Consider the following 23,077-nt stretch of genomic DNA (forward strand, 5'->3'; position numbering starts at 1 on the left):
AATAACGCCTGATGGTAACCGGCCATGGCTCCACCCGTATATATACCTATCCTAATTGAAAAATGAAATTCACCTGAACGGCGGTGAACATGAACAGGCTGTAGGATGTCGGCGAATTGCGGCCGCCATCTTACAAGAGTAAAAGAATAGGGGTATAGTGATATAAATGATGCCGAAGACCTGATTGAGGGGAGCAAGGGATCGGAATTGCTCGATTTCATCAATAGAATTGTTGGCTAATGGATGTTTGTATTACATGCCAAATACGGGATGGCCTGATCCTATGTAAAATAAAAAAGTAATTTGAAGTGAATTCACTTGGCCGCCATGTTGGATCAGTAAGGGGCGTCAAATCGCGGGCGGCCATCTTGAACCGGTATGAGTGCAACATACGTGCCTCTGGGAATCACTAGATTAGACTAAGGGTTTTGACCAATACTATATATAAAGAAAAAAAGAAAAAATACAATTGTCCAAAAATTGCGGAGTATATTGCGAGAAAAGGCCGAATAGTACGAAGTACCAATATGCATGTAAGCGCAGTTAAACGTGCGTCAGCGTAAAAAGCGTAGCGGCCATGATGAAAAGGTCATGATCTATCAACTAAGGGGCGGCCATCTTAGAACAGTATAAATAATAGGTCCATGCATCAAAGGGCCACTGCTTAAAACTATACTAATAACTAGAGCTGTATATTAAGCCGAGACGACATGGATCTGTTTGTAAAAATATATGGAATATATTACAAGACATTGCCAATTTATACGGGGTGCCACAATGCGTGTACGCGCAGTAAATCATGTGTGAAAGTCAGGAAGCATGGCGGCCATGATGGTAAGGTCGTAATCCATCTACTACGCGGCGGCCATCTTAAAGCAGTGTATGGGCGTATATTGTATAAAAAAGGTGAAATGGGTCCTATATAGCGCAAGTTCCTTTCGGAGTCAGGTCTGGAGGAAACTATAGCCGTCTATACGGTATTAAAACATACTCCCGAAAAGAATATATGATAAAGGGAGGCACATACTATGAAACAAATCTACGAAAACAAAGAGTGTCTAAAAAAAATACTTAGGAGAAAACATTATATAACTGTGCAGTAATGAGAGACAGAACGGAATAGCAAACCAACTGGACCCAGCTCATTGAATGGTTAAATATTGGGTGTACAGGAGGGAAAAACGGATTTATATCAAAACATAATCTCATTGGGAAAGACATAATACACATAGTCATCAATCAATTGTGTATAATGCATCTATGTTGTATAATCAAGATGTTGACATTGTGCCCCATTGCTGGTAATAGATCGCGACACAGAAAGTCAAACAATGGAACACAATGAACACAGGTGAAAGAAAACATGGCAGGCATGAACATTGCAGTCCCAGGGGTAAACATTGTAATCGAACAAACAATTTCAATTATCAATACTGAAGGCATTTCTAATTCGGACATCCGGTCAAATTATGCCAAAAAATGGTGTAATTCATCGTCAAAATTATGGCCAAATTCCAGTGTCCTCAATCTACAGATCCACATTGCTTCCTTCTTGCGTAGTGCTGTTAATCGGTCCCCTCCCCTAGGGTTAACCGGGATGTGATCTATACCCATGAACCAAATAGTGTCACTGGGTAGATGTTTTTCTAGCATATGGTGTGTCATAGCATATTTGAAATCCCCATTTTTATGTGCCCTTACATGTTCCTGTATTCTGATTTTGAGTGCCCTCTTAGTGCTGCCCACATAGATTTGATCACATGGACATCCCAGAACGTACACTACGTAGGGGGTGTTGCAGTTAATGTAATGATTGATTTTGTACCTATGTGTGGTATTGAAACAGAACTCTTTCGTTTTATCCTTGCCAAGACCACACATATTACAACCCCTGCAAGTGTAAAAGCCTGTTAGCTTGCTGTTAAGCCAATCCACCCCTCTTTCTCGGGTGATGTAGCTGGGACAAAGGATGTTTCTTAAATTGGGGCTCCGTTTGTATGTGACCTTGGGTTTTGCTGGTATAATCCCTTGTAGACTAGGTATCGAGGTTAGCAAATGCCAATGCTTGCGCAAGGTATTATAGATTCTTGCACTCTCATCTGTGTATGAGGTAATAAGTGCAACACCAGGAAATTTGTCCCTAGTTTTTTTAGATGAACTAAGGGTGGACTCTCTGGGGACATTGTTGATTCTTTTCAAAGCTTTATTCAGTACTTGAGGGGGATAGCCCCTATTTCGGAATCGGTTTGTGGTCTCCTTAATATTTTCAGAAAATGCCTCAGGGGTACTGCAATTTCGGCGCATCCTGACCATCTCCCCATAAGGGATATTATTGACAACATGTCGGGGATGGGCACTAGTAAAGTGTAGTGTACTATTGCAGCTAGTCGCCTTCCTGTAGGTTTTACTGTTTACCTTGTTGTTTTCCACAAAGAATGTGATATCAAGGAAATGAATTTCCTTGGCACTATACTCCATAGTGAACTTGACGTTGTAGGGGTTGTTGTTCAGATATTCGAAATAAGACAGCAATGCTGGGACAGGTCCATTCCATAACATGATAACGTCATCAATGTACCTGCCCCAGAAAATCACATGCTCTGACCATTCTGTAGCATGGCGGCTCCAGGCATGCTCCCGCTCATACCACCCCATAAAGAGGCCGGCATAAGCTGGAGCAAACCTGGAGCCCATCGCTGTGCCCTGGATTTGCTGGTACCACATGGAGTCATGTAAGAAAAAGTTCTTGGAGAGGATGATATTGGTCATCTCCAAAAGAACCTCATTGTGGTCCATATAGCCCGCAGCCCTCTGTCCAAGATAGAACTCCAGTGCTGTAATGCCAAATTCCTTTTTGATACACGTGTACAGGCTCGTGACATCTAATGTCACGAAGATCATATTCTCTGCCCATATCAGATCATCAAATTTGGCTAGAATGTCTTGTGTATCCTTAATATAGGATGGGAGGTTCTGTACAAAAGGTTGAATATAGGTATCAACATATTCCGAAAGGCGTTCAGTCGGAGAATTAACCCCAGAAATAATTGGGCGGCCCGGTGGAAAAGCGCCGCCCTTATGTATTTTGGGTAATATGTAAATACATGGGAATGTGGGCTCAGACACCATGAGGTATCTACATTCTTCAGAACTGATTAGTCCCTCTTCTCGCCAATCTACGAGTCTCATGTTAATATGGGCACTCAGGGCAGCAATAGGGTTGTTGGGGATCCTAGTGTAGCAAGAGATATCGGAGAGTTGTCGTTCAATCTCGGAGAAGTAGTCTACCTTTCGCATCAGAACTACATTTCCCCCCTTTGTCCGCTTCGCGGATGACTATATTTTTGTCTGTCTTCAGATTGTTAAGGGCGAAGCGTTCCTCTAATGAGAGGTTGTGATGGCGTGCACTAGGACGGATCGGGTGGTCAAGGAGTTGGTATAAACCCTGTGTGACTTTCTGTCTGAAAATATCAATATTAGCATGCGTCCCTACTGGGATGAATTTGGACATGGGTTTTAAGCCACTATCAGATGTAAGTTTATCCACAACACCCAATTCTGCACAAACAACATCACTTTCAAAAGATGTATCAAGTTCCACTGACATCATAGATTGGATGACTTTTATTTCCGTGGCTGTATATACAGAGATGGTATCAACATTACAAACAGTGGGCACAGTGGTAGGGTTTCTGACAAAATGATCTTTCAATTTTAATGTACGAATAAATTTGAACAAATCCACAAAAATGTCAGTATCTACACCCATGTTATTAGGGCAAAAACCCAAACCCTTATTTAGAACTGTTATTTCCACTTCAGTGAGGGCTCTATCTGAAAGATTGACAACAATGTTTTTATCCGTTTCGACCATGTTGTTAACAATATTACTCATTGCTTCTTTGTCCTGTTCGACCTTGTTTGCCCTGCCACTGCCTCTCCACTTTGACCTCTCCCTCTGTTTTCGTTCCTGCCACCTCCTGCCCCCCCTTCTAGTCTTTGTTCCTTTGGTCTTGCACCAAGTCTCAGTCTCTCCATTTCCAATAAAAAATTATTGGTGGTAGGTCTTGCTTCCCCCTCATTGGTCTCTGGAATGATCTCTATTGAGGCTGTACTAGCAACTGATGACAGAGAGGTGATGCTACTGGCGGAGGTTAACTCTAAGGTTTCCTCCCTACCTCTCTTAGCCTCCCTTGTTGTTTTTACGTTGTCATACTTGTGGGCGAAGGTGTAAATTCTGCCTTCTTTGTAATCCTTGTCATCTCGTTTAATTTTTTTTAATTTTTTGTCCCTGAGATAAAGTTGGTGGGTTTCCAAGATTTTTTCAAGAATAGTATAGTTTTTCTTGATCACTTCCTTAAGTGGTGAATTATCAATTTCCTTTTCTAATTCCTCAATTTCCTTCCTAAGCTTTTCACCCTTCTTTTCTGCATTGAGAATTAGAATCTTCATCATATTGTAGGAGGCATTTCTAAGATTACCCTCCCAATCTGTTAGTTGTTCGGGATCCAGATCCTCGAAAGTTGGAAATATGAGGATTCTCAATCCACGAGGGATTTTTTCATTTTCGATGTACTTCTCTAGAGTGGTCCCATCCCACCACCTAGACATCTCACTTTTTTTGAGACGTTCAAGTCTCTGAAATTTCATTTTCAAGCCCTCCGTTTTGGGACCTTGAGTTGTGCCAGTCTTGGGAGTTGTTGCGAAAAGGTCCTGAGCCAATTCCTGCCGTCTATCTTTAAACTCAGGCATGTTGTCAAACCTGGCCAAAAATTATGCCCACGGTTATTGATTAAGTAACAATCTAAATCTGAGGCTGATCAGTGCAAACAAGGTGAACAGAGACTTCTATAGCATGGTGGCTGGCGGAACCTTGACACAAATGCACCTGATACAAAATATTTTTTTGCCACTTATGTGAAAAAATTCCCCTTATCTCAACCCTTGGGTGGGGATCATGTGCACACCGATACGACACCCGCCAACACAATGCCAGTTCAAAAGAGAACTACAACATGAGTTAATTGAAAGCACAGGTGCACCATAAAATGAACAGGTTTATCAATGAGAATTTTACAAATATGAATGTCCAGAAAGTCCGTTTTGTTTAGATGATTTATTTTTCAATAAAGTGAGAATAGGACAGCCGACGCGTTTCGTCCCTGCCGGGACTTCTTCAGGGCTGTGTTTACAAAAGACAAAAGATATACACATACAATTAAAAGCTGGAACATTGCAACACCCAGCCGAGTATACAATAGTCCCATGCATTAAAAACAGTGAATCTACACTTCCAAGACAAGCATCATAACATAGCTGCGTTCCTGGAATTTAACCAGTGAGTGATGCCCCAAGTTAACATTGTATGAAAAAAAGGGGAAACATATATTATTTATATTTTATAGAATCATTTGCAACTCTTTGTTGAAGGGTGAAAACATACAGTTTCAATAAATCATGCATTATTGTATGCAGTTTGTTATGGGATGGGTACAAAACATCTCTTGATGTATGATTAAGAGGGTGGACAATCTAATAATTTGTAAACCTCTTGGTGCCTAAAGATAAAGGGCCCAAAATGAGGAAAGTGCACCTACCAAGAAATAAGTCAATGTCCAGGATAAAGTATGGAAACCAGTTGGGTTGCAGACAGCTCTGTCAATCTCTATTTTCAATACTGTAAACAAAAATAAATGAAACAATAAAAAAATAAAAAAATGATGAATGAACAGAGGTAAGGAGAAGGCCCATACATGAGTGAGGAAAAAAGGAATCAACAGGGGAAAGAAACAAGTATGCAGATGAGCTATACTATCGCGGCAAAGGAATCATGTTCAGAGAGTCAGCATTAGTGATCCAAAATGTAGATGAGAAAGTCTACCACTTACACAATGGTGAGTATCCACGTGAGTATTCATGAAGCAAATCAGTCACTAAATCTCATGTGTACACGGAGTCTTGGCAAAGGTGCTATGAAGGGGGATAAGCCAAAAAACAAGGTTATATTATATTATTGTAATTTGAGCAAGGCAGTCCGGTATATAGTGTCCTTTCTAAGGAATATACTTAGATAATAGGTGACTCGTGCACAACTGTCTAATTTAAACTATATTGGAAAAGCTAAGCAGTAGTGAAGTGGCAAAGCCAAAGTGCAGAGAAATAAAAACCCTGCTTACCTATAGATACGCTATCAACGTTACTCAGAGGGAATGGTTTAACATCCAATTGTCTCATCAGAATAAATATATGGTGCACCAACAATACGATGTGCACTGAATCTGAATAAACGAAGAGAAAAGAGGAGACAATAATAGTTATTACACCTCATGTCGTGTAATTAGGGTTGGGAGAAGAAGAGTGACATCAGATGTAATGGAATGTACCTATGGGTGGCTATAAATCCCTTACAGCCGATATTCTGACATCAAAAGCAAATATTCATGATTCTTCCTCCTTGGTTCTAGAAATCAAAGACACAATAAATCAAGACAGTCCGGTGTCTAAAGTCCTTTCAAGAAGTTTATTCTTAGGATAGTGAATTGCTCGTGCACACTTGTCTAATTTGGACTGAGTTAAAGGGACTAGGCAGGGGCGAAATGACAAAGCCAAAATGCACAAACTTGTAAACCCTGCTTACCTATAAGAGCACTATCAGCGTTTATCAGAGGGATGATTTGACATCCAAATATCTCATCGGATAGATATATAGTGCACCAACAAAACGTTGTGCATTAAAATCTGAGTAAACGGAAAAAGAAGAAGAGAGAAGACTACAATTATTATTGCAAGTCATGTTGTGTAGTTCGGCTTAAGATAAACGAAAAACAAAAAGCAATAGAATGTACCTATAAAACGGCCAAGAGCCCCTTACAGCGGATATCCTGACTTCAAACGAAAATATTCATGATTCTTCCTCATTAGTTCTGGAAATCAAAAAACACATCCAAATGAAAAAATTGATGTGGTCATAAGTTTGTACATACTGTAAACATAATAAATAAAAATTAAATTATAAGCCCAAAATACAAAGTGTGTCCGTGTATTGCTTATTGGACTTTAAGAAATGGGGAACTATGGTAACTATCCTCAATCCAAGGGGTTAGGCCTGATGAAAAAAGCGTAACCCCCAACAAATTCAAATAATAAACCCAAAGGGGACAAGCTACAGCAGACCTTGTAGGCAATATTATGTTTAAAAGAATATGTTTTTTAAGTTTTCTTAAAAAGAAGTGGGAAGAAAAAAGTAACATAAGTGACCCAAAAGCACTCACCTCGAAGAAAATGAGAAAAAGCGGAAGATAACCGCCCACACGAACCGTCCCCTCAGTATGAATAACGCCTGATGGTAACCGGCCATGGCTCCACCCGTATATATACCTATCCTAATTGAAAAATGAAATTCACCTGAACGGCGGTGAACATGAACAGGCTGTAGGATGTCGGCGAATTGCGGCCGCCATCTTACAAGAGTAAAAGAATAGGGGTATAGTGATATAAATGATGCCGAAGACCTGATTGAGGGGAGCAAGGGATCGGAATTGCTCGATTTCATCAATAGAATTGTTGGCTAATGGATGTTTGTATTACATGCCAAATACGGGATGGCCTGATCCTATGTAAAATAAAAAAGTAATTTGAAGTGAATTCACTTGGCCGCCATGTTGGATCAGTAAGGGGCGTTAAATCGCGGGCGGCCATCTTGAACCGGTATGAGTGCAACATACGTGCCTCTGGGAATCACTAGATTAGACTAAGGGATGTTTTGTACCCATCCCATAACAAACTGCATACAATAATGCATGATTTATTGAAACTGTATGTTTTCACCCTTCAACAAAGAGTTGCAAATGATTCTATAAAATATAAATAATATATGTTTCCCCTTTTTTTCATACAATGTTAACTTGGGGCATCACTCACTGGTTAAATTCCAGGAACGCAGCTATGTTATGATGCTTGTCTTGGAAGTGTAGATTCACTGTTTTTAATGCATGGGACTATTGTATACTCGGCTGGGTGTTGCAATGTTCCAGCTTTTAATTGTATGTGTATATCTTTTGTCTTTTGTAAACACAGCCCTGAAGAAGTCCCGGCAGGGACGAAACGCGTCGGCTGTCCTATTCTCACTTTATTGAAAAATAAATCATCTAAACAAAACGGACTTTCTGGACATTCATATTTGTAAAATTCTCATTGATAAACCTGTTCATTTTATGGTGCACCTGTGCTTTCAATTAACTCAGACTATTTATATCACTCCACGAGTGGATCCAAAAACAATGGTCACAGGCAATGGGGAGATGGAGGACCTAGTGGTTGTAACGCCAAGTGTGCAGGAAGAGGTGACGTGGCGAAACATGGACAACAACAGTTGTCAGGTCTTTCACACCGTCAACTCCAACTATGACATTCACCACTGACGCGTCCCACATGGCCTGGGGAGCAAACATGGGGGTACTAAAGATAATAGGGCTATGGAAAGCAGAAGAAGAGATCCAACACCTAAATGTCCTGGAACTAAAAATGGTCTTTCTGACCTTGATGGCCTTTCAGGCGGTTGTACGACGGTACAACGCATGCAATTAATTTGCATGCCTGTGACAGGCATTTTTTTTCGTCCATGTTTTTACCGCGAATATGTATTTAAAACTCATGCCAATACCACACATTGTTTTTAGATTTAAAAAACATGTATTTGTGGGGGAGACCCCCCAACTTATCTTAAATGCATGGTATTGGCATGCGTTGTAAATACATATTCGTGGTAAAAACATGTGCACAAAAAATGTGTGGTAAAGGCACAACAAGGTAAAAACCTCGTTGTAAAGGGTGCTTCCCCTTTCAGGCAAAAGTGGTAGGAAAGACATTGCAAATCCAAATAGGCAACTCAACCATAATGTTCTACCTGATCGAGCAAAGAGGGACAAAGTCGCAAATGATGTCAAAACTAGCCAAGGAAATAATGATATGGGCCATTCAAAGAAGAATAACCCTAAATAATATATCTACCAGGACTAGAAAACAGAGAAGACCTGTTCGCAGTACCAGAAAACACAAAAAGCCAAGACTTCATGGACAGGCACCCACACTCCCTGGGGATAGACTGGTCAGTGAAATTTGCATATGCGTTTCCACCGATTAATCTCATTCCTTTAGTGATAAACACGTGTAAACAGTTTCAAATTACATTGATCCTTTTGCTCCGCAGTGGGCAAGGCAAATGTTCTTGCACCTGAAGGAGACGACACAAGGAAATATAAGAAGACTACCAGTAAAATACCACCTCCTGTCCATGCAGGGAGGAAAAATACACCACCTGTAGGCAAGCATCCTGAACTTAAGAGGCCTGGCTTCTGAGGACATAGAATTTGGGCACTTGAACCTTCCACAGCGATCATTGGACACACTAAAAGGGTCTAGAAGGCCAAGGACAAGAATGTGTTGCTCAGAGAAATGGCAGAGGCATGTCCTGTGGTGCAGAGGCAATGAACTGTTCCACAATAAAACAGAGGAAACCACAGTAACCAGATACCTCCTGCACCTGCTAGATACCATTCTTAACAAATGCTTCACTAACAGTACACATAACAGCATCCTAAACAAGAGGACACCTTGGAAGAAGCTGCTCCGCAACATCCGTCATTAAAAGATTTCTAGAGGGAGCAAAAAGAATAGCTCCACTAAGATCTGCACCAACATAAATGTGGAGCCTCAACTGGGATTTAACACACAATTAACAAAGGCAATCTTTGAACCACTACACAAAATCTTCGGTTCCTGACCTAGAAGACCTCCTTCCTAGTCGAAATCATATCACTGCATAGGGTGACACTAACCACCCATGAGCCCTGCCTGCAAATCCACAACTGCAAAAAGAACAGTTGATGGACAGCATGCAGAACAATGTCATACATTCACCCCAGTACAGAGATCAGGGCCTAAATCCATAGTTTATTTGCTCACCATGCCATTCCAGTTTGAACCCAGCCATAGGCAAATCAGTCTTGACCCTACAGTCCAGCCCGAACTGCCAAGCCAGGTCCTCCCTGAACTGGAAACAAGCATCCTAGGACCGGTTTTGGGGTTTCACCCGACATCAGCCAGGATAGCTTGACTCCAGTGGCATGGAGAGCACAAGACCCACGTCTGGGCATACCCGGTCCCACTCGGGGTGACAAGTGCAGAAAGAACAGTTGATGGACAGAATGCAAAACAGTGTCATACATTCACCCGAGTACAGAGATCTGGGCCTAAATCCTTCATTTTTTTGCTCACCATGCCATTCCAGTTTGAACCCAGCCCTATGCAGATCAGTCATGACCCTGTGCCGCATGGGAACAGTCGGGCCCGAACTGCCAAGCCAGGTCCTCCCTGAACTGGAAACAAGCATCCTGGGACTTGTTCTGGGTTTCACCCCTCATCAGCAAGGATAGCTTGACTCCAGTGGCATGGAAAAGCACGGGACCCACTTCTGGGCATACCCGTCCCACTCGGGGTGACAAATGCAAGAAGAACAGTTGGTGGACAGAATGCAGAACAATGTCATACATTCACCCCAGTACAGAGATCTGGGCCTACATCCATTGTTTTATTGCTCACCATGCCATTCCAGTTTGAACCCAGCCATATGCAAATCAGTCTTGACCCTGTGCCTAATGAGAACAGTCCAGCCCAGCCCAAACTGCCAAGCCAGGTCCTCCATGAACTGGAAATAAGCATCCTAGGACCGATTTTGGGGTTTCATCACTCCTCAGCCAGGATAGCTTGACTCCAGTGGCATGGAGAGCACAGGACCCACGTCTGAGCATACCCATCCCACTCGGGTTGACAAATGCAAAAAGAACAGTTGATGGACAGTATGCAGAACAATGTCATACATTTCCTCCAGTACAGAGATCTGGGCCTAAATCCATCTATTTTTTGCCCACCGTGCCATTCCAGTTTGAACCCAGCCATATGCAAATCAGTCTTGACCCTGTGCCTCATGGGAACAGTCTAGCCCGAACTGCCGAGACAGATCCTCCCTGAACTGGAAACAAGCATCCTAGGACCGGTTTTGGGTTTCACCTCTCATCAGCCAGGATAGCTTGACTCCAGTGGCATGGAGAGCACAGGACTCACATCTGGGCAAACCCATCCCGCTCGGGTGACAAATGCAAAAAAAACAGTTGACGGACAGAATGAAGAACAATGTCATACATTCACCCCAGTACAGAGCTCTTGGCCTAAATCCATCGTTTTTTTGCTCCCAATGCTATTCCAGTTTGAACCCAGCCATATGGAAATCAGTCTCGACCCTGTGCTGCATGGGAACATTCCAGCCCGAACTGCCAAGCCAGGTCCTCCCTGAACTGGAAACAAGCAACCTAGGACTGGGTTTGGGGATTGACCCCTCATCAGCCAGGATAGCTTGACTCTAATGGCATGGAGAGCCGGGTACGCCCAGACGCAGGTTCCGGGCTCACTGTGCAACGGGATTCAAGCTACCCTGCCTGAAACCGGTCCTAGGATGCTTCTTTCCGGTCCAGGGAGGACCTGGCTTGGCAGTTTGGCCTGGACTGTTCCCATGAGGCACAGGGTCAAGACTGATTTGCATATGACCAGATCTACACTGGGGTGGCATGGTGAGCAAAAGAATGATGGGTTTAACCCGGATCTCTTGACTGGGGATGAATGTTTTGATTTGTTCTGCATTCCGTCCATCAATTGTGTGTTTTTATTATTACTTGCACCGGGTACGCCCAGACGTGGGTTCTGGGCTCACTGTGCCACTGGATTCAAGCTATCCTGGCTGATGAGGGGTAAAACCCCGAAACTGGTCCTAGGATGCTTGTTTCCGGTCCAGGGGGGACCTGGCTTGGCAGTTTGGGCTGGACTGTTCCCTTGAGGCACAGGGTCAATATTGATTTGCATATGGCCAGGCCTACACTGGGGTGGCTTGGTGAGCAAAATAATGATGGATTTAACCCAGATCTCTTGACTGTGGGTGAATGTTTAGATTTGTTCTGCATTCCGTCCATCAATTGTGTGTTTTTTGCTTACTTGCTCCTAGTGCTCCAGGTACGCCCAGATGTGGAGCCGGGCTCACTGTGCCACTGGATTCAAGCTATCTTGGCTGATGAGGGGTGAAACCCCGAAACCGGTCATAGGATGCTTGTTACCGGTCCAGAGAGGACCTGTCTTGGCAGTTTGGGCTGGCCTGTTCCCATGAGGCACAGGGTCAAGACTGGTTTGCATATGGCCAGGTCTACACTGCGGTGGCATGGTGAGCAAAAGAATGATGGATTTAACCCAGATCTCTTGACTGAGGATGAATGTTTTGATTTGTTCTGCATTCCGTACATAAATTATGTGTTTTTTGCTTACTTACAAATGCAAAACGACAGGGCAGTAATGCAGGCCTACTCACGCTTCCTCCCCAACAGTGCTTAATTTGTAAATGAATAAGTGCCAGGGCCCTCATCCAGAGGCCACTGCATCTTGCATCACCCATTGCCTCTGCCAGCCCTGCCAGTGATGGTACCAACATAACTATTAACCATTAGAGTCCGACAAATGGGACCATTCAGTCTATTTTCGGCCCCCAAAGCTATAACAATGGCTTGGGCAGCAGTTATTAGTCATTTTTTTGTATATCAAATCAACAATTGTGTTCAACTTATTTGCAAATTAGTCAAACACTGCTACTATGTAGCAGACTGTCATTGGTGCCGATGTTGGCAATTAGATGCCGGTGCTGAGCCCGCAAACCACGGCTCAAATTAAGCACTGCTCCCCAAGGTCCTATAACAGCTCCACATAAACCAAACAATCCAGCTTCCAGGCTAAGAGACCTCTACTTATGCAGGATATGAGCAGGGCAATGATGTACTACTTATAGGGGAGAAAGGAGATCAGAAAAGGGAGCCAGTTCTTCTTACCTTTCGCTGATTCTTGCAAAGGGTCACCTCTGATGAAGGGCACCATCACAAGATGCATAGTGCAAACAATCCAAGGCCTAAAGCACATTCTACGAGGAAAATTAGATCTACCTTGCATTCCTAGCAAACGTGCCAATAAGTGACATATGTTTGGCAGGCATATGGTCTGCAGTCCACACCTTCACAAAACATTATTGTGTAGACATCAAAGTGAACAAACGGTCACAACTGGGACAGAGAGTACTAAAGCATCTGTTTGTTTCATTTTAATCCCCTTTCACAAGTGACCAGAGATAGCCTTACAAAATCAATCCACAGCATGTGAATCGAGAAAAGGATTTGTGCTGCAAAATGAAATAACTATGCAGTCTTATGGCACATGCAATGGTATAAGAATTAAGTCTTCAATCGTTCCGTCTTGAATGTTATGAATGCTTTATTCCATTTAGCCTTATTCCAATTAGCCAATCATGACTTTATCAGGGCAGAAGTATTCACACACAATCCTGATGCGATATGCCGATAGAATTCTTCTCCCAGCAGACAATATGTTCCGAAGTTATTCATGCACCGTCCTCGTGCTGTATGTCATCAACATCAGAGTTCCAAATACGGGTAAGTGTTGGCTCCGAAATAAAATCGCACTCTCCCGTAGCAAGTATGTCATGGTTCACGACATTCTGGAACATAATACTGACTTATATTCAGGACATTGGTGGTGATGACAATACTGCACGAGGACGGTGCTGAATACCTTCGGAACATATTGTGTGCCTGGAGAAGAATTCTATCGGCATATCACACCAGGATTGTTTGTGAAAACTTCAGCATTGACGAAGTCGTGAATATGATGAAACACTGGTTGACTAATAGGGATAAGGCTAATTGGATAAAGCATTTATAATGTTCAAGACTAAATACAACGTTTGAAGACTGAATTCTTATACCATTATGTGTGCCATAAGGCTGTATAAATGTTCATATAGAACACTTAGGTTATGTTTGTGGATATTGGGTGGACTTTTTTGTGCATGGCATTACTTGGTAATATATACTAATTAAGTGCTGATATTTGAGTGAGCACCAGGGAACCCAAATTCATCCTTTTCAAATTAACTTCAAAATGAAATGGTTACTTACCAGTAGGAGTAGTTTTGCAGCTTGAAGAATTTTCTGTATACACATGTGACCCTCCATCCCCCCAGAAAATGAGGTGGAACAAAGATGGGTACATACTGCAAAACCTTAAGATACAAAGGAAGTCAACAAAAACTAAAGAAGGTCACCAAAGGGTAAAATAAAATCTGAAGATGGTGACCACGCACAAATGCTCCCGGGGCGCAGGTCTGACATCAGATGAGGGCAGATAGAGCACCAAGTTGCCACTGACAATGTCCAGCAGCAAAAAAAGAACAAAGGTTACTATCAAGACAATTTCAAACCCTACCACTAGAAGGCTGAATAATGCTCAGCACATGAATCCAGAGAATGCTTCAAGCTGAAAAACTACTACTGGTAAGTAACCATTTCAGTCATTTTTTTCCTTTTCGTTGTTGACTGGATCTCTGTCAAAAGTCAGAATCAACGTCTGCAGCTATGTAAAAAAAGAATTGTTGATTTTTTAAATTCTGGTCAGATGATTAAGTACTGCTGCAAATTCCAAGGATTCCCAGCAAAAAGAAGACCCATATTTTTAGTTTATGATACAAAATTTGAGGGCTGAAACATATATTGGATAGTAAAAGTGCACCATAGAATTGCTTTCACATTGTTATAAGAATCAAAACTTGCACTGTTATCTAACGTTCAACATTCTATGTTTGTCACTGTGACCAAATGATTCCATTCTGACTTATCGTGGACAAGATTTCAGAGTTTCGATATGTTGTATGATTTCCTGGTTATTTATTTTTTTGCCCTTTTTTGGAAACTGAAAAACAGAGGACCAACTATTTGGTCTTTAAAGTGCAGCTTGATCATGAATATCATCAACAGCAGTGTGGGAGCTGGGGCCCTCTGCCCTTCAGTTTCAAACAGGTGAGTTCGGGGATCATCCTAAATTAGGCTACTGCTTTCATCATTAGTTTGCTGTTCATTCAATGAGGATAATGATAAAGTGTTCGATCAGAATACTGACTTTTTAAAGTTTAATGCATGAATCAACCTAAGGGGAACAAAACAAGCCACACTCTTAAGTAAATGATCGGGAATGAGTATTTTCCTGAAGAAGTGGCAGTGCTATTTATTTGTAGGTCTCACATTAGCCAAGATCTTTTGATTTACAACAAATTATATGCATAATGTACTTTCTGGTGGATACCTCTAACAGATTCCTCACATTTTAAATATTTTCCAGGAGTGGATCTGGAAAATCTTTATCAGTACCCCTTCGTACCAGTAGGTATTGTGCAGCTCGGTGTTGACGTTGTTCTGCTCCGGAACTGACATGTTGAGCAGCATTTAAGGTCTACCCATGCGCACCAACATCAATTCCTTTCTTTCCGTGCCACCAGAACTGGATCAGGAGCTGTCTTTTTTCTGTTCATGAGGCGGTTTTCTTAAAAAGTACTTAAAGTACCAGTATGCAGGGTAAATATCAACTCCTAAAGCCACAGGGTTCAAACCATATATGGACTTTCTCACGCAAAGGTCTGTGACAGACCACATCAGATTTGTCTTTGAGGCTTGGGGTCAGAACACGACTACGAGACCTCAATGCCTCAATGTACCTGAAGGCCATATGGGACTCTAAGGCAAAGCTATACATCATCAAGTACCAGAAGACTCCATTCAGTGTCCAATCAAAGTCGAAGGGAAAATCCTCTTTCCACTCCCAAAGTCGCTCCTGCAACATCATCACAATCAAAGTCCCGTGGTTGTTGCTGGGACTCTGTTTGGACCCAGAACTGTGCCTCGAGAACAGGATGTAGGGACCGAGTCTCACTACCAGGCTTAAATCCCACTAGCTCACAGTGCCTCACCTGCACTCCTAACCTTCCAGAGTAACAGGTGATTACTGCAAACCTAGAAAATTAACTCTAGTCCAAGGTAACCGTGGAAACAGATCATAACCTTGTGTGCTCATGCATGTCCATAGTAAACAAAGGAAAGACATGAAGGAAGTTTACAATGTAATTGTTGGAACTATCATAGTCTAGTTTGAAGCAGATTTGCTGCGATCAGTAAACAAAAGCAAATATGAAAAGTAATTAACATTACTAATAGACTGTAAACTATGAACAGCCCGACCATAGCAACTAATATAGCTATCCTAGCCTAGCCTCACAATTTGAGCACAGGGCTGAATTAGGGATCTCTGGGATTAGCTCCAAACCCATACCTTGTCTGTGTAGTTAGGTGGTCCACATCATATGTGTAAACTCAGTTTACACAAAGCTACTGCCTCCATTCCAAGACTGATCCCTCTGCTGGAAATCTCCCCTCTAACCTCCAAGTTGTCGATAAACAGTTTAAAAAATGGATACTGTTGTGTTAGTAAACCTTCAGCTGTGCTACTGTGTTATGTCTAAAAACGTTAGTAGATGTTGCTGACCGAGCACAAGAAAGACAGTGCTCCATGTTGTTCTACCATGTACAGAAAGTTCAGCCTAAATCCCAAGAAGAGGCACTGAATATCAAATGATGTTCATAGAATGCTAAAATAATATCATGTCACAAAAACAAATGTATTATGTGTGACTGTGCAAAGCAAAGACAGCCTAAAGCTGCCAATACATGTTACCAGGGGAGAACCAAAGTGGGCCCAGAAGGGGAAATACTACACCCCCCTTTGGTCCAAACAAGCACAAGCTAAGTGAATTCAATACAATATGCTAAACAATTTTTTATAAAAGATCTTTTTATTAAACACACATGCAGAATATAAACAGTTGACCTCAATATTGTGTTTTGCATATTTTTACAGCGTTGAATATTCTCTGTTTACTTTATTTCCGTTGTTGCTCATGGTCGGCCATCGGCATACAAATCATCCCTCGATATTTGTTCTATGCCCCCAGATCTTGGACCATTTTTGTGGGCTGAATATACCATAATAAACCGCTATTTCAGCTTGCATGCACTAATCCATGTCTGTCACCCAGTCTTAATATCTAGGACCAATCGTATCCCGCCGTGCCCTTGCAATGTTATGCTTTGCGACCATACATCCCAGGGAAACCAATGTTGTTTCTTTCACAGTTAGGTCTGTCACATCCCATATGTTAAGGAGACACCATCGGGGTGAAATCTTCATCCCTTTGCCACACAAAGCTAGCATTTTTGACTTAATTTCCTCCCAGTTGAGTTTAATCACTGGACACTCCGACCATTGGTGTTTAAACGTTCCTTCCCGTCCACAACCCCTGGGACATATTGGTGAGTGCAGCACACCCATTTTAACCAACGCCACACTGGTATAGTACACTCTGTGCAGGACCTTTAGCTGGGCTAATTTAAACCCTGAGTGAATCACTACCTCCTAAGGGGATGCCAACACCTCCTGCCATTCCTCCTCATTCGTATCCCCTACATCGTACACCCATTAAAAAAAAAATCCCAGTTTTTTGGGTGAGTTATTTAATATCTTCTTGTACATCACATTTGGTATATAGTCATCTAAAGGTGTGGAGGCCAAGAGTTCAGCATCCTTAGGGAGTGTTTTTTGTAGTGCACTACGGACCTGGATGTATCGGAAGATTTCCCCCTCATTCAGCTCGCAATCTCTTTGAAGGTCCTTGAAAGGGATAATTTTGCCTCGTTCCACAAATCACCTACCATATTGTGTCCAATCAGTTCCCATTTATCGAATCCTGGACACCTCACTAGTAACCCCAATTGTCCAGTTTCTAAGAGTGGCCCTCGTTATCATGGTTTTATCCCCCAGCTCCTTCGAGGCCCTATGCCACAGGGTCACCTTCGAGTAACTTGGCGTCTTGCCTGGAGCATGTTTTCGTCCCCCAGTAAATTGCTCCCAAGCAGTTCCCTGGGGTCATTTTATACCTATCCATTCTATAGGCGGGTTCTGTATCCAGCCAATGCATCCAATGGTTTACCACCATCAATTGAGATGCCCAGTAATAATATTGAATTGCTGCTAGTGCATTCCCCCATCATACCAACTTTTTGTGAGTTTTGTTAGTGCTATTCGCGGGTTACCATTGTTCCAGAGCAGCATTTGAATCTCTGATTCTATTGCCTTAAAGTATCTATTAGGCACTTGGTATGGGGTATTCTGCAGTATATATACAAACAAGGGGAGGGCCATCATTTTTTACAATGCAGCATTATCTAGCAATGTGAGGGGCAAGGTCTTCCAATGCTGCACATCTTCTTGCAATCGTTGTAGTGGGGTAGCCAGGTTCCTGTCATGGAAAACTGATGGGTTAGTAGTCACATAGACCCCAAGATATCTGAGCCCTTCGATGACTATTTTAGCAATACAGACCCTATGGAAGTTAATGTCCGTTCCGTACAGTATATATATATGACGACTTGTCCCAATTTATGGTGTAACTCTGTAATTTTGATAGTGTTAATATGTGTAATACCCTCTGTATTGAGGAGTGTGGTTTTGCTAAATAGATCAGAATATCATCCACATATAGGAAAATTCTATCTTCCCATTCCTCCATCCATTTAAGTCCCCTAATCAGTCGGTCGCCTCTGATCCAGACCGCAGGGGCTCTAGCACCAGTGCAAAGATTAACGGAGAGACCGGGCAACCCTGTTGTGTGCCTCTCTGTAATTTAAAACTCAATGATCTTCCTCCGTTCACCACCACCTGTGCCAGAGGCTCAGTATACAATAGCCTTATCCATGACAAAAATTTTTCCCCAAATCCTAAACTTTCAAGAGTTGCGAACAAAAAGGGCCACTCAATCATGTCAGAGGCCATTTTGGCATTCAATGACATTATCACTGCCTCTTCTCTGACATTATCTGCTCTTCCCAGGACCCCATTAAGGCGTCCGATATTAAGCGCAGTATTTCTGCCCAGCATAAAGCCGGACTGGTCAAGGTGAACCAGTTTGCGCAGCAATGGGGTCAAGTGAGTGGCCAAAATCTTTGTAAGGATTTTTACTTCTGGATTTAACAGGGATATAGGTCGGTAGGAGCCACATTTTTCAGGGGGTTTCCCAGTTTTATGTATTACTATGCTGGCTATTCTTAGGCTCTCAGGTAAACTACCCCTATCCACACTTTGTTCGTACATCCGCACCAGATATGGAGCGATTATGGATGCATTCATTTTATGCAATTCAATTGGGAGTCCACTGGGGCCCATTGCCTTCCCTGCCTGGAGTGCCCTGATTACCTGTACAACTTCCTTTTCAGTTAAGTCCGCTTCCAATTCCTCCTTCTCAGTAGTCTCCAAGGATGGAAGTGCCAGTTTAGCCAGCAATTCCTGAGCCTCAGTTTGGGTGGATGTCTCTGGCGATGCATATACTTGCTCAAAATATTCCGCAAAGGTGTCTGCTATTCCCTGTCTATCTTTAAGCAGGGTCTCTTCAACTGACTCTATCTCGAACATTCATCTGGTGTTCCTTTCATGCTTATCCAACCATGCCAGCAGCTTACCAGCCTTATCCCCCACCTCGTATATCCTATGTTTGGGCGCCTGATAATGCGTCCTGGTTGCCTCCTCGGTGATATCCTTATATTCTTTTTGTTTGATCTGCAATCCATGCTTGATGTCTGGGGAGTCCTGCAGTGTTTGTTCGTGCTCTAACTTGCGTATTTCTTTCGCTACATTTAGCAACTGTTTGCGTTTTTCTTTTTTGTGTCCCGCTACTGCCGAGGCACCTAGCCCCCTGATTACTGTATTATACACTTCTCAGATCATTTGAGCGGATTTTACTGTGCCATCATTTTCTTGGAAATAATAAGTGGTTGCCTCAGTCAGGTCCTCCCTTATACTCGGGATTTTAAGGTACCAGGGGTTGAGCACTATCCGAGGTTGCCTGGTTGAGCACCATCCTAGGTTGCTTAAGAAGAGTCATACCCCATATCGTGCAATCAAAGGGGAATGATCAGAGATACCCCTTGGGAGATGTCCCACCTCTGGAAACATTGGGAGTTGTTCCGCTCTTCCAAACATGTAATCTATGTGGGACAAGCTTCCATGCACCCCTGAAAAAAAAGTGTATTGGTGAGCCGTAGGGTTATAAGTTCTCCAAATATCCATCAGGCCCATCGTTCTCAGAAATTCCTCTAAGGCTTTTCCTGAAGCTTCCTTTGGTTTTGTTGGTTTCCTATCTAAGGTGTCCATTATGATGGGGGACGGACTTTGTCTGCCCGCCCGTGTCTACACGGTACCGACCGCCAGAGGTGCAGGTGGTCCCGCCATGGCAAATAGGATGTCACCGCCACGGTGGTGGTGACATCCCGCAATATATTACATTGTGATGGGCGGTGCTGTAAGCAGCACCCGCCACAATGCAATATATACATGTGCATTGGCATGCACAACGTGACCATCACCTTGTGTATACCAATGTTGGTGGGTACCATGTGTACCCCCCAAGTGCATCCCCCCACCGGGGGCCAGCAACGGGCCTCCAAAGGGAACACCGCATGCCTTTCCATGGCTGAGTCTCTGCCATTGAAAGGCATTAAACCACCAACATCATAATATGGACCGTCACCATATTGCAGGCCTTTTCAGCCCGGTAGGCAGGCGGAAAAGCGGCGGACGGTCTTTCTGTCCGCTGCGGTACCCCCCGCCATGCTTATGTGGAGGGGGGGTAAAAGGCTGTCCGGCGGGGTGTTTTGGTGGGCCCCTTAGTCTCCACTAATGGCCGCATTATAGTCCTCTCCTATTAATAAATCACCTTACGGTAGTTCCATGTAATGAGCCCCCAGGTCGGACAGAACCGAGGAGTGTGTTCTGGGTGGTATATAAAGAGAAGCGATATTCAACAATCTGCCCTCCCAGTGTCCAGTAAGCATCACAAATCTACCCTGTGTATCATGCTTGACCGACTGCAAAGTAAAGGGGAATGTTTTATGTAGGAGAATCCCCACCCCTCTCAACCCTCTGGTGTACCCTGCATGGGCGGCCAACTTATAGCCCTATCTATTTACTGCACAATAGGAAGTTCCCTGAATGTGGGTCTCTTGTAGCAACAACACATCCGGCGCTTGCCTTTTGAGATACTGTAATACCACCCCTCGCTTGATTCTGTCCCCCAACCCGTTAATGTTCGGTGAAAGTATTTTAAAATTGCAAGGCGGTGCCCTTAATGTCAAGTAATCTGCGTATAGGCGTATCTGTCGAGTTTTGTCTGGTGCGTTGGCTTTGATCCCCTCTGCGTAGCCATTTAGCCAAAATATATTTTAATATCGCAATGCCTCCTCGAGGTTATTTTGCTTGAGTGGGACGTAGGATAAGTCCCACCGTTTTTCTTACGCTAAGTTGCAACCAACTTGAATCCCGAGAGCGGGAACTGCGCCCCCAGTCTCTGATTGCCCCTGAGGCCTGGGTACTCGACCTCCGCCTGCACTTCGATTCACAGTGGCTGCGGGCCACAGTTAACTTGACCCATCTGCTCCACCATGACTATGCCAGCTGCGCCATTCCTCGTGGTGCTCGTTTTGATGGTGGGGAGATATGATTACCCACTCTCTTATGTCCGAGGTCAAGTGCCCGGGGTCCAGCTCAAATCGGAGCGTCTCGGCAGGAGCCGCTCCCGATAACTCGTTGGTTTCCTCCAACTGCTGCCAAAATGGTTCACTGCTGGTTGGCTTAGTGGCGCGGTGCATGGCCCCAGGTTCGCTCGTTGGGCTGTGGCCAGTGCCTGTCGATGGTAACAGCGGGAGAAGAGGAAATCGGTTCTCCACCCCCACCTGGCAATACCTCTACAGCTGCGTCACAGGACACAGCTCCATCTGTTCCCGATGCTCCGCCTTTCGCTTTCTCTGCACCACGGTTTTCGGCTGATTCTGGCGTCTATACGGCAGCCGGACTTCTTTATTTTTGCCAGTCAGTGCCCACTATGCTAGGAGTCTCAGAAGGTGAGTTTATTTTCGGCTGCGGCGTATTATTGTGGCGAAGAGTGAGGTTTTAATTTCCCTGATCTCGGAGCTCAACAGCTGTGCGGCCATCTTGGTAGCCGGCTGGCCACGCCCCTAAACAAAAAAATTATAATCATAATTAAAAAAATAACATGACAATTTTGTAAATGTGGTCAAATTAAGGTGAGCGGAGACACCCAAGACTGCTTCCACAAAATCAATGGTTAGTGAATCCAGAACAGGTTCCATTTGCACAGATCACTCCACAACAGCCCCGTTTAAGAGCTCCAAAGAACAGATGTGATCCTCGTTATCAGCCGATGCAGAGAAAGTTGCCGGGCAATTTGCATACATGTTATTAAAGTCAATTTCAGTGTTCCTTGTGCTGATGTACTCATCTCCCCCAAGGGGAGGCACTCGTACCAGGCATCTTGAAGTAGCTGTAAGTTCATAGGACAACTCCAAAAATGTGTCGGTATCAGACTCATCAACAGGTTCATGTCCAAAGGAACAAGCGAATGCAGAGCCAAGCAGATATCCAGGGCCCATTCAAAGAGGCCCCATAGGCAATGAAACACGGGCTGTACCCAGGTGATCCAGGCAGGTCAGAATGACAATGACCAGTCACTGATCAGTTCCAGGAGCTACAGAACTCCAAAGAGTCATATTATGCACTCTCGGCACAGATGGACCAATGGTAGTTCCAGTACCAATGGACCTTCGAAATGGAACATCCATTGCGAAGTAGCAAAAATAGAATCAAAATGCTGCAAATGAGGAATAACAACAAGGGTGTGCCTCCAAACACACTGGAAATGAATACATAAATGCTGATTTTACTCCTAAAATGTGTGGGAAGGTACTGACCAAGCCAGTTCTGATTATTGCCCAAAAAAGTGCAATTTCAGTAGTGTTGGAAGCATTAAATATTTGGTGCACTAGCTCACCAAAGTGTAATGTCACATCATTTTGAAACAATACAGCTTTGAGTCGGCTTAGCTTGCTAAAATCTGCATACATTTGGGGTTTAAGGCCACAATGTAGCATCTGAGGCCTCATGCGTAGGGCGAAAAAGGACATTATTGAAGCAGGTCGCAATCTGGGAGACCAATAAAGTATCCAGGATCCTGGCCTTCAAACAG

Source organism: Lissotriton helveticus, chromosome 4_1 (assembly GCF_964261635.1).
Source record: "Lissotriton helveticus chromosome 4_1, aLisHel1.1, whole genome shotgun sequence".
NCBI lineage: Eukaryota > Metazoa > Chordata > Amphibia > Caudata > Salamandridae > Lissotriton > Lissotriton helveticus.